The 14,000-nt window shown below is 45.0% G+C and overlaps 1 pseudogene across 1 annotated transcript; it reads left to right on the forward strand.

Moving 5' to 3' along the window:
- The first annotated feature begins 7,987 nt into the window (after window positions 1-7,987).
- On the forward strand, window positions 7,988-8,331 carry LOC308236178 (cytochrome c oxidase subunit 7A2-like, mitochondrial; annotated as a pseudogene). Its single transcript has one exon. The product of its transcript is annotated as a cytochrome c oxidase subunit 7A2-like, mitochondrial (transcript).
- The last annotated feature ends 5,669 nt before the right edge of the window (window positions 8,332-14,000 follow it).

Here is a 14,000-nt window from a genome sequence, read left to right on the forward strand (position 1 = left end):
GGGCCCCTTCCAGCCAGAATTTATTCTCCTTTCTCAACTTCCCCAGATCACTGCTACCTTCCATTGAGTAGGGCCCTACTATGTGCCAGGCCCTGGGCTGCTTCCCCCAAGATCACACAACTATTCATACACCCAGACCTGTCTGACGCCAAGACCATGGGCTTAGGTGCCTTGTTCTCCTGTGTCCAGTGAAAGCCAATCATTAAAAACTCGGGTCATGCTCAGGGGAAGGCAAGGTGTCCATGCTTTTATTTTTTTTATTTTTTTTAAATATATTTTATTGATATTTCACAGAGAGGAAGGGAGAGGGATAGAGAGCTAGAAACATAGATGAGAGAGAAACATCGATCAGCTGCCTCCTGCACACCCCCCACTGGGGATGTGCCCGCAACCAAGGTACATGCCCTTGACCGGAATCGAACCCAGGACCTTTCAGTCCGCAGGCCGACGCTCTATCCACTGAGCCAAACCGGTTTCGGCAAGGTGTCCGTGCTTTTAATGCTGCTCTCCAACGTCTAGGAAACCCAGACAGCAAGTTTTGGTAGCTCTGGGCCAGTACAGGTTTTGGAGGATTGATTCCAACCTTGCACAAGGCAGGGACTTAACAAAAGGCAAGGAAAGAATGCTCTGGGGGGCTTGGGGGTGGGGGTGGGGGGTGTCAGCTTGGCAGCTTCACCTGGGCTCACCCACTGGGCCTGGCTGGGACGGGCAGAGGGAGCCCCTGGGAAAGCACTCCCCTGCAGGGAAGTGGGCATTAGGTGTGTGAGCATGCCCAGGGCATGGCCCTGGTAGGGGGCAGGGTGACTCTCAGTGCTGCCCAGGCCATGGGACAGGCACAGCTAGGCCCAGCTCATGGAAATGCTCCCCCACCCCACCCCCACGCCCGTTGTATTGTCTTCAGTTACTTCACATTTCACCACTTTCTATCCAAGTGATGAAGTTGGAAACTAGGGCTCTCCTTTACCTCTTCTTCTTCAAGCCCTAAATGCCACCCTGCGCCAAATTCCACAGCCCCCTGCCAAGCTCAGGACCACGCCAGCTTCCCTGTGCCTGCACCGCCCGCCTCCCAGAGGCCTCCCGCCTCTTCCTCCTTCCAGTCTACTTCTCACAGCGCCTGTGGGAATGTTTATCCAGTGCAGCCCTGGCCTCATCACTCCTCTGCTTAAAAACCTATTGGTTGTTACTTAAAAAAATGGTTAAACCTCCTGAGGGCACCGCGAATAAACCCACGCTGCTGTCCGTAACCTGCACATGGAGTCATGGGGCTCGCCCTCTCTGCCCCTGTCACCTGGCCGGGCTCCTTTCCTTCAAATGCCTGGAGTCCCGCTGGCTCTGAAGTCACACAGCCCTGACCTGAATCCTGGGTGACCTGCACCTCTAAGCCCCACTCCGCGGCCTCTGAGCGGTATCATCTCCCGGCTGATTTTCAGGGAGCACCTTTTAGCTGGAAACTTCCAATCTCGCGGAAAAGCAGGGAGACGAAGGGGTTCATTTAGCCTCCTGACTATTTTACCAGCCTCCTCGACTTTAACAGCAAATCAGACAGAGGCACTCACACATTTCATCTTCTTTCCAAGCGGGTTATAAATTCAAGCCACAGAAGGGTTTTGTTCTGGTTTGTTTTGTTTTTTAATATATTTTTAAAGTATTACATAAGTCTCCTCTTTCCCCGATTGACACCCCCCTGCCACTCCCACCCCAGAGGGCAAGCCCCCACCACCCCAGTGTCTGTGTCCATTGGTTGTGCTAATATGCATGCATACAAGACCTCTGGTTGATCTCTAACCCCCCACCTCCTGCCTTCTCTCTGAGATTGGACGGTCTGTTCAGTGCTACCTTGTCTCTGGATCTATTTTTGTTCATCAGTTTATGTTGATCATTATATCTTTCTCCAACTGGCTTATTTCGCTTTGCATAATGCTCTCCAGTTCCATCAATGCTGTTGCAAATGGTAAACGTTCCTTCTTTTTTTATAGCAGCATAGTATTCCATAATGTAGATGTACCACAGTTTTTTAATCCACTCATCTGCTGATGGGCACTTAGGCTGTTTCCAAATCTTAGCTATTGTAAATTGTGCTGCTATGAACATAGGGGTGCATATATCCTTTCTAGTTTCTTGGGATATATTCCTGAGAAAGAAGAACAAAGTAGGAGGGATTACAATAGCAGATATCAAGCTATATTACAAAGCCACTGTTCTCAAAACTGCCTGGTCCTAGCACAAGAACAGACATATAGACCAATGGAATAGAACCCAGAAATTGACCCAAGCCATTACACTCAGTTAATATTTGACAAAGGAGGCAAGAGCATACAATGGAATCAAGACAGTCTCTGCAATAAATGGTGTTGGGAAAATTGGACAAATATATGCAAAAAAATGAAACTAGACCACCAACTTACACCATACACACACACACACACACCCACCCCCCAAAAAAAGCACCTCAAAATGGATAAAGGACTTAAACGTAAGACAGGAAACCATAAAAATCTTAGAGGAATCCACAGGCAGCAAAATCTCAGACATTTACCAATATAGCTCCATGGGCAGTGGTTCTCAACCTTCCTAATGCCACAACCCTTTAATACAGTTCCTCATGTTGTGGTGACCCCCAACCATAAAATTATTTTCGTTGCTACTTCATAACTGTAATTTTGCTACTGTTATGAATTATAACTGTAAATATCTGATATGCAGGATGTCTTAGGCGACCCCTGTGAAAGGGTCGTTCGACCCCCAAAGGGGTCATGACCCACAGTTTGAGAACCGCTGTCCTAGGGCAATGGAAACTAACGAGAAAATAAACAAATGGGACTACATGAAGATGTTTCACATTTTTGATGTTGCATAGTATGTTGTGTTATGCTGGCAGAAGCCTCATACATCTGGTGTTTACTTCATCTCTTGATCACATCAATTTCCTTTGTGCTTGATTTAATTTTGTGTTGTTTTGTACGGTAACATGCTGTGCATGGTTGTAGCCTAGGAGTAGTAGGCTGTACCATAGAGCCTAGGAGTGCAGTAGGCTAGACCAGAAATATTCAACTTTTTTATTTCATGGCACACATAAACTAATTACTAAAATTCTCTGGCACACCAAAAAACATGTTATATTTTTTGCTAATCTGACAAAAATAGATATAATTCTGATTCATTCACACTGGATAGCTATTGCTGTGTTGGCTGTTGTCATTTTTTTTTTTTTTTTTTTTTTTTTTTACAATCTAAGGGAAAAGAGGTCAGTGCCCCTAACTAAATAGTCAGGTACTGCATGTTTTAAAAATTCTTGCGGCACACTGGTTGAAAATCACTGGGCTAGAGCCCTGGTAGGCAAACGGCAGCTCACGAGCCACATGCAGCTCTTTGGCCCCTTGAGTGTGGCTCTTCCACAAAATTAGGATTACCCTAATTAAGTTAATAACAATGTACCTACCTATGTAGTTTAAGTTTAAAAATTTTGGCTCTCAAAAGAAATTTCAATCGTTGTACTGTTGACTAATGAGTTTGCTGAACATTGGGCTAGACCATCTAGGTTTGCGTAAGTGCCCTCTATGATATTTGCACAACAAAATTGTCTAATGATGCATTTCTCAGAACATATCTCATCATTAAATGGTGTATGACTGGATTACTATTATTATTCTCATTTTGTCGGTGAGGACATTCAGTCCCAAAGTCATTGGGTGACATACTCACAAATTACACAACTAAAAAGTAGCAGTGCCCAGACTTTCTATTGGACTCTTTCCTGCCTATTCTACAAACAGGCACACACACAAAAACATCAAGGGTGAAGTAATTAAACCTCCAGAACCCTGTGTGTTTCATAAGACACCACAGTTATCATGTTTCAAACATTCATCAGATTTGTGTTGACACCTTGGGTTCCAGTTCTGGTTGCTTCCCACAAGCCAGGGGTAGGAGTGGGAGGGTTCCTGGAAACCCCAAAACCACATGCCTTGTTTCATAACAAACACATTACTACCAAGTGCCCATTCAGACTGAAACCATCCACGTGCACCGTCTTTTGGGAGGAGGCTGGAAACCTTTGACAATCTTCCATGTATGACATAACAAAAACAAAACTTTGGAACCACAGTCTCAGTACCAAAGACTTGAAATACTGCAGTCATTATACATTGAATTTTAAAATGTCTTAAAATAAATATGTCTTTAAAGTGAAAAATGTTCTACTTTGGCTGGTGTGGCTCAGCTGGTTGAGCATCGTTCCTATGCACCAAAAGGTCGCCAGTTCAGTTCCCATTCAGGGCACATACCCAGGTTTCTGCTTCGGTCCCCAGCATGCAGGAGGCAACCGATCAATGTTGCTCTCTCACATCAATGTTTCTCTCTCCCTCTCTAAAATCAATAAAAAACAATCCTCACTCTCATCCACTGCTGGGGGACTATGAATTGGTACAACCTCTGAGTGTGTTTGACAATATCAGCCAAAGGGATAAGGGAATGTATCATTTGACTCAGCGATTTCACAGCTAATAATTTAGCCTACACATGGACTCAACTGTGCGCAAAATGACCTATGGGCAAGCTTTTTTGCTGCAGCTTTGTTTAATAGTGAAAGATCGGAAATAACCCAAATGTTCATCATTAGATGACTGACTAACAAAATGTGGTACATCCATACAATGGAATGCTGTGCCAGTCAGGATCCCAGCAGGAAAGGTGAGTCACACACAAATAGGATAATTGAGAAGTTAATGAAAGGACCACTTACTAAGTTGAGGGAGGGAAATCCAATGAGGACTGGGAAACACCTGTCAACTAGCCACAGTAAGGCTCCCCTGGATCCCTGTCCCTGAAGGAAGGAGCAATGCCTGGAATGCTGACCCCCGTACATACAACAGTAGTCATGGCCAAAGCAAGTTACATGACCAAGCAAACCATGGGGGAAAGGGAAGTGTAAGCTTGTCCTAAGAGAAGGACCGTGGGAGGGGAGAACATATTTTGAAAGTACAGTCGTCCCTCCATATCCATAGTTCTGTATCCATGGATTCCACCAACTACCATTGGTTGTGGAACCTGGGGATACAGAGGGCCAACTAAAGGACTTGAGCCCCCTCAGATTTCAGTAACTGCAAGGGGTCTGGAACCAATTCCTCATGGATACCAAGGAATGACTGATATATTCTCCTACAGACAAGATAAGCCTCAGACTTCAAACAACTCTCCTATCCCCACTTGAATAAAGCCTGTTAGACAACAAAATCAAGGAGAGACAAGAGCAAAGAGACTGAGAAAAACAAAATCCTAAAGATATTATTTAAAGCCTGAATCCAGCATAGCTGCCTCTTGATCTGCCCCAGAGCTCCTAAAAATATATCCTCGTTCTCGCTTAAACTAGTTTGAGTTAGATTTCCACCACTTGTAACAAAAGTCTTTTTTTTTTAATACGTTTTTATTGATTTTTAGAGAGAAAGAGATAGAAACATTGATAAGAGAGAAACATTATGGATTGGCTGCCTCCTGCACACCCCCTCCTGGGAATTGAGCCTGCAACCTGGGACTGTGCCCTGACTGGGAATCGAACTACAATCTCTTGGTTCCTGGATCAACGCTCAACCACTGAGCCACACCAGCTGGGCTGCAACAAAAGTCTTAATCCCGGATCTTTGTCGGGAAAGCCTTTGTCAAGCTCTGTTACACTCTCCCACCAGTCTTGAGTGCTGACTCTACCAACATTTGAAAATCTCAACTGATGAACTCTCCCAAATGAAGCCACTGTCTTCACTAAGAGACAGAAGCCAATAGCTTCATATTTTCTTAACATTTTAGTATGACAGTTTGGAAATATACAGAATAGTTTAAAGAATTGTACAATAAGACACCACCTAGATTCTACAATTAGTGTTATTCTACTAGCTTTATCTCAAATTTATTCTTCCATCCATCCATCAAGTCATCTGTTTTTGTTTGTTTGTTTGTTTGTTTGTTTGGGGTTGTTTTTTTAATCCTCACCTGAGGATATTTTTCCATTGATTTTTAGGGAGAGTGGAAGGGAGAGGAAAAGACAGAGAGAAACATGAATGTGAGAGAAACACATCGATTGGTTGCCTCTTGCACAAGCCCCAACCAGGGCCTAGGCCGCGGATAAGCCTGCAACCAGGTATGTGCCCTTGACTGGAATCAAACCTGGGACCCTTCTGTCTGCAGGTCGACGCTCTATCCACTGAGCCAAACCAGCTAGGGCATCTGCTTTTTTATGTATTTCAAAAAAAGTGGCAGACATCGGGTGCACTTTATCCCTTAACAATGCACAGCATCGCTCTAGCTGGTTTGGCTCAGTGGATAGCGCGTCGGCCTGCGGACTGAAGGGTCCCAGGTTCGATTCCAGTCAAGGGCATGTACCTTGGTTGCAGGCACATCCCCAGTAGGGGGTGTGCAGGAGGCAGCTGACGGATGTTTCTCTCTCATCGATGTTTCTAACTTTCTATCCTCTCCCTTCCTGTCTGTAAAAATCGATAAAATATATTTTTTTAAAAAAACAGAAACAATGCACAGCATCATTTTGTAATTCTTCATAAAGAGTCATCCATGAGACTTAGAAACAAATTTTATTACTAGAATAATAATCTGAGAATCTCAGACTCCCCAAATCTTAGAATCAGGGACACCCCAAAATTTAGAATCCAAGATTCTTCTGCATTTATCTTTACAGATGACATCACAGCTTTTCTGTGGCTACAACGCTATTGTACGAAGCTGAGGTTTCTTTTCACCAGTCATCACAATCATTCTTACTCACAGCCTGTGAGGAAGAGGCTAGCTGGGCCAGCTTGGCTCCTCCAGATTTGAGGTTGGTTCACTGCCACGCACACAGACAGATGACAGAGAGGAGGGGGTGAAATTAATTTCTATAATCCCAAAGCTAACAGAGAACATGGGGGTGGCTGCAAACAGTGCCAGAGTCCACGGGACGAATCACCTTTCATCCACCAAGACGATTCCCAGATCTCACTTGTCCAAACCTGTGTTGTTCACCTGACTCCAGACTTTGGAAGGGCCACTCCCCAACTAACAACTAAGGGCAGCTCAGCTCTGAGCTGAGATCGGGCATCTCTGGGTTTAGGAGAGGCAGGGTGAGGGAAGGCAAGGGCACAGGGTCTTCCCCAGGCTTTGTTACCAGTCCCTGTGTAATCATGGGTGTGATGATGGCCACGGCTTCCTCCTTTGCAAGTCTGCCGTAAAAACTAAAGTGTGACCAGATGCCTCAAAGCTTGGAAACTGCCAATGGCTACAAGTCCTGTTTAAGCACCTTTAATTTTTCAATTGACTGAATCCTTACAATAACCCTAAGAGTTAGATGCTGCTATTATCCTCAATGTACAGATGAGTAAACTGAGAGAAACTAAGTAACTCTCCCAGTTACTTAATTGATTAATGCTTGAAGTCACGACACGGGCTTCCTGCCTGGCCAGTGTGGCTCAATGGTTGAGTGTCAACCTGTGTACCAGAAGGTCGAGGTTCAATTCCCAGTCAGGGCACACGTCCAGGTTGCCCATAGGGATGTGCAGGAGGCAGCCAATAAATGATTCTCATCATCAATGCTTATATCTCTCTCCCTCTTCCTTCCTCTCTGAGATCAAAAAATATATATTTTTAAAAGACACGGGCTTCCTGCAGTGTGGGGGATTGAACAGGGCACGAGAGGCATCTGAAATGCTGATAAAAATGTGTTTCTTCATCTGTGGTTCAGGGGGTGACTCAACTTGTGAAAGTTTATTGAGCTGCACCGCTCCAGTATATGTAGGCGTCTTTATCTACTACATATTATATTCTCAGAAATGCTTTAAATGTACAGGTAACTACAAAAATAAAATAATTATAATGTCTATCGTTTTAAAGAAAACTAAATCTAATAGGAGGAGTGGAAGTGGAGAAAGACTCTTTTTAAAAAGCGTGGTAAGCCTTCCTTGCGGCGGTCGCGCAGGCAGCGGCTGCGAGAAGCGGGACACTGGGCGTCATGTCCTACAAGTTTAGAGGCTTCACGCAGAATTCGGTGGAAGCATGGGCTTCCCATGGCTATAACCCGCAGGGATTAAAGCCTGTGGTTTCCACGGAGGCACCGCCTGCCATATTTGCCACACCAACTAAACTGACTTTCGATTATCCTACATAAGATTATGGTGGGAAAAACAAAGTTCCAGAGCTACAGAAGTTTCTCCAGAAATCTGATCGTGTGCCATCCACCTGAGACGACCAAAGGCCTGACCAAACGCTTTACCGGACCACCGTGGCACTAACGTTGGGAGGGACCATCTACTGCCTCATCGCCCTGGCATGGCTTCCCAGCCCAGAAGCAAATGAGTTAGGCTGCAAAACACTGGTTTGCTTTTTGGTATAAACCCTTTGAATTTTTGTTTCTGTAAAAAAAAAAAAAAAAAAAATTTAACTTGAATGGTCTACTTAACATTTTGCAAGAAAAAAAAAGAACTTAATAAGACAATATTTGGGTTTGTTTATGAAATGCACATGGCCTGTCAGAGCTCATTTGTCAGTTAAAACTATTGCTCAAATAAATGCTGCTGCGCCAAAACCGGTTTGGCTCAGTGGATAGAGCATTGGCCTGCGGACTGAAGGGTCCCGCGTTCGATTCCGGTCAAGGGCATGTACCTTGGTTGCGGGCACATCCCCAGTGGGAGGTGTGCAGGAGGCAGCTGATCGATGTTTCTCTCTCATCGATGTTTCTAGCTCTCTATCCCTCTCCCTTCCTCACTGTAAAATATCAATAAAATATATTTTTTTAAAAAAATGCTGCTGCTCTACCAGTTTGGGTTCTTGATTTCCCTGGAGGTCCTGGATGAAGGTTTCATACAGACTCATTAACTGCGGTCTGTGCTCAGGTCCTTGGGGACTCATGGTGGCCTTTTTGAGCGTGGGGTGCAGAAACCTTTCTGGATTTGAATATGTCGAGGAAGGAAGACAAAAGCCAAGGCCAGGTGCATGGAATGAAGTACTGTGTCTGTAGTTACCTTGGGGATTTTCCACCTTGCAGTAAAATGTTAATAGAAATTGTTTGCAGCATGCCTATCTTCATGGGGCAGTTTGCTGCAAAGGGTTATTGGCCTCATCCCAGATCTTGAGTGAAATTTTATGTGTAATTATTATGTATTTATTCCACCATGGGACTAGAACACCTGTTTAGTGTTGCATTTTAGACCGATGTCTGATTTATTAATGAAACTGTGACACCAAGTCTCCTTTACCTTTTAAAAACGTTATGATTTTTAAGTTATGATTTATTTTGATTGTGGAATAAATACATGAATGAAAAAAATAAAAATTTAAAAAGCATGGTAAATAGAAAATAAAATACACAGTAGGAATAAATCCATATGCATCGATATTTCAAGAAGTGAAAACAGACCATACCTGCCAATTAATAAACCTGCAATGATCCACACTCATAGACTGAATAAAAAATGAACATCACCTGGCCAGTATGGCTCAGTGGTTGAGCACTGACCCATGTACCAAGAAGTCGCAGGTTTGGTTCCTGGTCAGGGCACATGCCCCGGTTTCAGGCTTGATCCCCAACAGGGGGTGTGCAGGAGGCAGCCAATTAATGTGCATGCATTGATATTTCTATCACTTCCTCTCTCTTCCTCTCTTTCTAAAATCAATAATCAATCAAACATTTTTTAAATAAATAAATAGCCTGGCCAGCATGGCTCAGTGGTTGAGCATCCAGGAGGTTACGGTTCGATTCCCAATCGGGGCACATGCCTGGGTTACAGGCTCAGTCCCCAGTCGGGGGTACAGGGGGAAGCCGATTGATGATGCTCTTCATCATTGATGTTTCTCTCCCTTTCCCTTCCTCTCTGAAATCAATGTTTTAAAAATAAAATAAATAAATAAATAAATAGATTTCACAAGCACAGGAAGGAAAAAGGAAATGAAAGGGAGAAGATATACCAGCCTAGTGTCTCCCGAAAGAAAGACAGTGTGGCTGTGCTTCTATGAGATAGAATTGACATTACAGCAAAAAGAGATGATTAGGAATAACAGGAACATTGTGATGAAACGAGTCATGTTGCCAGAAAAATATAAAAGTCCTGACACATAAAACAGAGCCCTAAAGTACAAGATCTTGACTTGCCCATTAGTAATCAATAAATCAAACAGACAAAAAAAATAGTAAATGTATGAAATATTTGAAAAAGATATTTATTTAGGTTTATCCAAGTAACCACTATAGTACTCTAAATTCTTAATTAAAGAATCGCCATTAATTTCAGGCACACATGGAAATTTTACAAATATTAGCCACATACCAGGCCAAGATCCAAACCTTAATAAATGCTGGAGAAATAATGTCATAGATAATACAGTCTTCCACATCCCCCCCAATAGAAATCAATAACAAAAAAGATGAAGGCTCTTAAAGTAGTGGGGAGAGATGCCCTGGCCTGGTTGCTCAGTTGGTTGGAGCATCGTCCTGGGCACTGAGAGGTTTCAGGTTTGATTCCTGGTCTGGGCACCTACCTGGGTTTTGGAGATCCAGGTTTGGTTCCTTGGTCAGGGGGTATATGGGAGGCAACTCACTGATGTCTCTCTCACACCTTTCTCTCTCTCTCTCTCTCTCTCTCTCTCTCTCTCTCTCTCTCTCTCTCTCTCATATCCTCAGGTGAGGTGTTGTTGTTTTTTTTTTGTTTTTTTTTTAATATATTTTATTGATATTTTACAGAGAGGAAGGGAGAGGGATAGAGAGCTGGAAACATCGATGAGAGAAACATCGATCAGCTGCCTCCTGCACACCCCCCACCAGGGATGTGCCCGCAACCAATGTACATGCCCTTGACCGGAATCGAACCCGGGACCCCCCAGTCCGCAGGCCGACGCTCTATCCACTGAGCCAAACCTGCTTCGGCGAGGTGTTGTTTTTTAAGTACTGGAGAGAGAGGAGGGTGGGCACGGACCACTTTCAATACAGACTGCAGGCTACCGTGTCATGGCGAACCAGAACCCCCTCACCAAGAATATGAAAACCAAGTGTTGGATTTAGCTGAGTATTCAAGAAGACACGACTGGTGGAATCGTGTTTGGGGCCACAGTCTGGGCCGATGGTAGAAAAATACTCAGCAGCCGCTCAGAGTGTAATGGGTAGAGTGACTGGCTGGTGTGCAGGATTTTTGTTTCAGAAAATTGGAAAATGTGCAGCAACCGCAGTAGGGGGTGGCGGTCTTCTCCTTCGATTGCTAGTCACAGTGACTATGTGCAGATCAATGGAAAAAAAGTGAAAACAAAGCAAGTGACAGATTAAGAAACGAGCAAATAAGGCAGAACCCAAAAATCAACAACATAATTGAAGAGGCAACAGAATTTGTCAAACAGCCACTCACTCCCTCAGTAGCCCTGCAGGTCCAACCTCCAGAGAACGGGCCAGGTACCGACAGACCAGTGCCACCAGCACGATCCCAACAGTGCTGCTGGCCTCCCAGAAGTTGGCCTCAGGCACCACACCGCTTCCCTTCCCTAGATGCTGCACAAGGAAGAAAGGAAATAAAAGCGGCTGCCAGGTGGCTCCCAACAACCAGTGCGAAACTCAGCAGGATGGATCCAGATCCTGGGCTGGCAAGGGTGTCCCACTGCCCACCCAGAGGGTCGATCACCACCCAGCCTCCCCCCGATCCCCTGGGGACCCCACCCATGCACGAATTCCTAAACCAGGCCTCTAGTCTCAATATAATAAAAGCCATGTATGACAATCCTACAATGAACATCATAATCAATAGGCAAAAACTAAAACCATTTCCTCTAAGAACAGGAACAAGACAGGGATGTCTGCTTTCACCACTCTTATTCAACACTAGAGGCCCAGTGCAAGAAATTCATGTATGGGTGTGGGGGGGGGGGGGTTGGCCCTCAGCCCAGCCTGCACCCTCTCACAATCCGGGACCCCTGGGGGATGTCCCACTGCCTGTTTAGAGGTTAGTAAGAAACCTTGTGAGAGAAAAAAACAAACAAACAAAACAAAACAGAGGCCACTCCAGCAAGGGTGGGTTCTGAGGAGCCAGGGTTAACTTTCTGCATGAAGATTCGCCAGACCAGGGAAGAGGGGAGGAAGGAGAATGTGTGTGTGTGTGTGTGTGTGTGTGTGTGTGTGTGTGTGTGTGTGAAAAAGAGAGAGAGAGAGACCCCAAAGACTCCACACTCTTTTATTCTAAAACACAAAACTTTGCTTTCCCCACATTTATCACATGTCTAAACACAAACCATTGTGTACTTCAAGCAACATGTATTAGGGAAGGAGAATGCAGCCTTAAAGCAAAGGGTGGGAGTGTCAGAAGTGAGAAACTCCTCTCGTCCCCCCAGCTGAAGCTCCTTGGGGGCCTGCCTCTTTGTGTATCCACATTTATCTCTTGGCACGTGGAAGGTTAGGGAGCACAGCATTATCCTGGGAGGGAAAGGTCTCAGGGACTGCACCTGTGGTACTCACCCCAAGTTTCATTTCCTCACCCTCCCAGGTTGCTTTCCACCCCACCACTGATCCAGTTAATGGGCTCAGAGGTCTACAGCTGGACGTCTCCAGGCGGAGAGCATGCTGGGGCGGGTGGTCCACCTCCGAGGCCCCTGCATTCACGCCCCACCCCCACCAGCTTCCCACCTGCAGGCAGCAGCTTGGGTGTTCCACCCCACCACATGCCAGACTCAATCCGACCAGGTGCAGGGAGAGATTGGGCGGCTCCATGGGGGTCAGCTTCATGGCTAGGGCCTTTGAATTGCATGCCATTGGGGGAAGAAGAAAAGCCTCCCCAGAAAGAGGTTTTTCCAAAAGCCTTCAGGGACTGGGAGGTTGGCCAGACAGGGCCTTCCTTCCCCCTGCTGCTGGCAGCAGGTTCCTCCCCCGACCTGCACCAGCCTTGGCCTGGCACCACCAGTGTCTGCCACCACCCACCCCCCATTCCTGGTTCCCCACTCCCCATCGGGCAGGCAGCACCTGCCGGCCAGGGGGAGAGACCTGGAGGTTGACCAGCAGGCCCTGATCAGGCAATCAGGGTGGCCAGTGCACATCATAGTGACTGGTCCTGTCTTGCCGTTGGGTCCTTCTGCCGTAACAGTTGCTTAGGCTTATATATATATATATAGGTAGCAATGGAAGTCCTAGCCACAGAGATCAGACAAGCAGAAGAAATAAAAGGTGTCCAAATTGGAAAGGACGAAGTAAAATTCTCATTATTCACAGATGGCATGATTATTGTACATAGAAAACCCTAAAGACTCCACCAAAAAAACTACTAGATTTAATAAATGAATTTGGCAATGTAGCAGGATACAAAATTAACACCCAAAAATCGATGGCTTACCAAAAAAGACCCACACCAAGATATATCATAATTAAAATAACATACATTAAAGACAAAGAGTCTTTAAAGGCAGCAAGAGAAAGACAGAAAGTTACCTATAAGGGAGTTACCATAGATTGTCAGCTTTCTCAATAGAAGCACTTCAGGCCAGAAGGAATTGGCATGAAATATTCAAAGTAATGAAAAGCAAAGACCTGAATCCAAGACTACTCTATCTAGCAAGGTTACCATTTAAAATTGAAGGTGAAATAAAGAACGTCCCAGGGAGAGGGGAGCTGAAGGAGTACATTACCACCTAACCATCATTACAATAAATGTTAAAGGGACTTCTTTAAGAAGAAGAAGAAATTGAGAGAGGAGGGAACTGGTATAAAGAAAAAATGGTAAAAAATAAGTACCTATCAATAATAACCTTAATGTAAATGGACTAAATGCTCTAATCAAAACATATAAGATAGCTGAATGGATAAGAAAACAGGACCCATATATATATGCTGTCTACAAGAGACCCACCTCAGAACAAAAGATTCACACAGATTAAAAGTGCAGAGATGGAAACTGTTCTGAAGGCTGGGAGGTGGATGTAGCCTCCCCTGGACCTATTAGAAATGAGGATCTGCGGAGACTGAAGAAGCTGCAGATCTGTAGGTGAGACAGGAGGGCCTGGGA

Source organism: Plecotus auritus, assembly GCF_963455305.1.
Source record: "Plecotus auritus genome assembly, chromosome: 10".
In the NCBI taxonomy this organism is placed as follows: Eukaryota; Metazoa; Chordata; class Mammalia; order Chiroptera; family Vespertilionidae; genus Plecotus; species Plecotus auritus.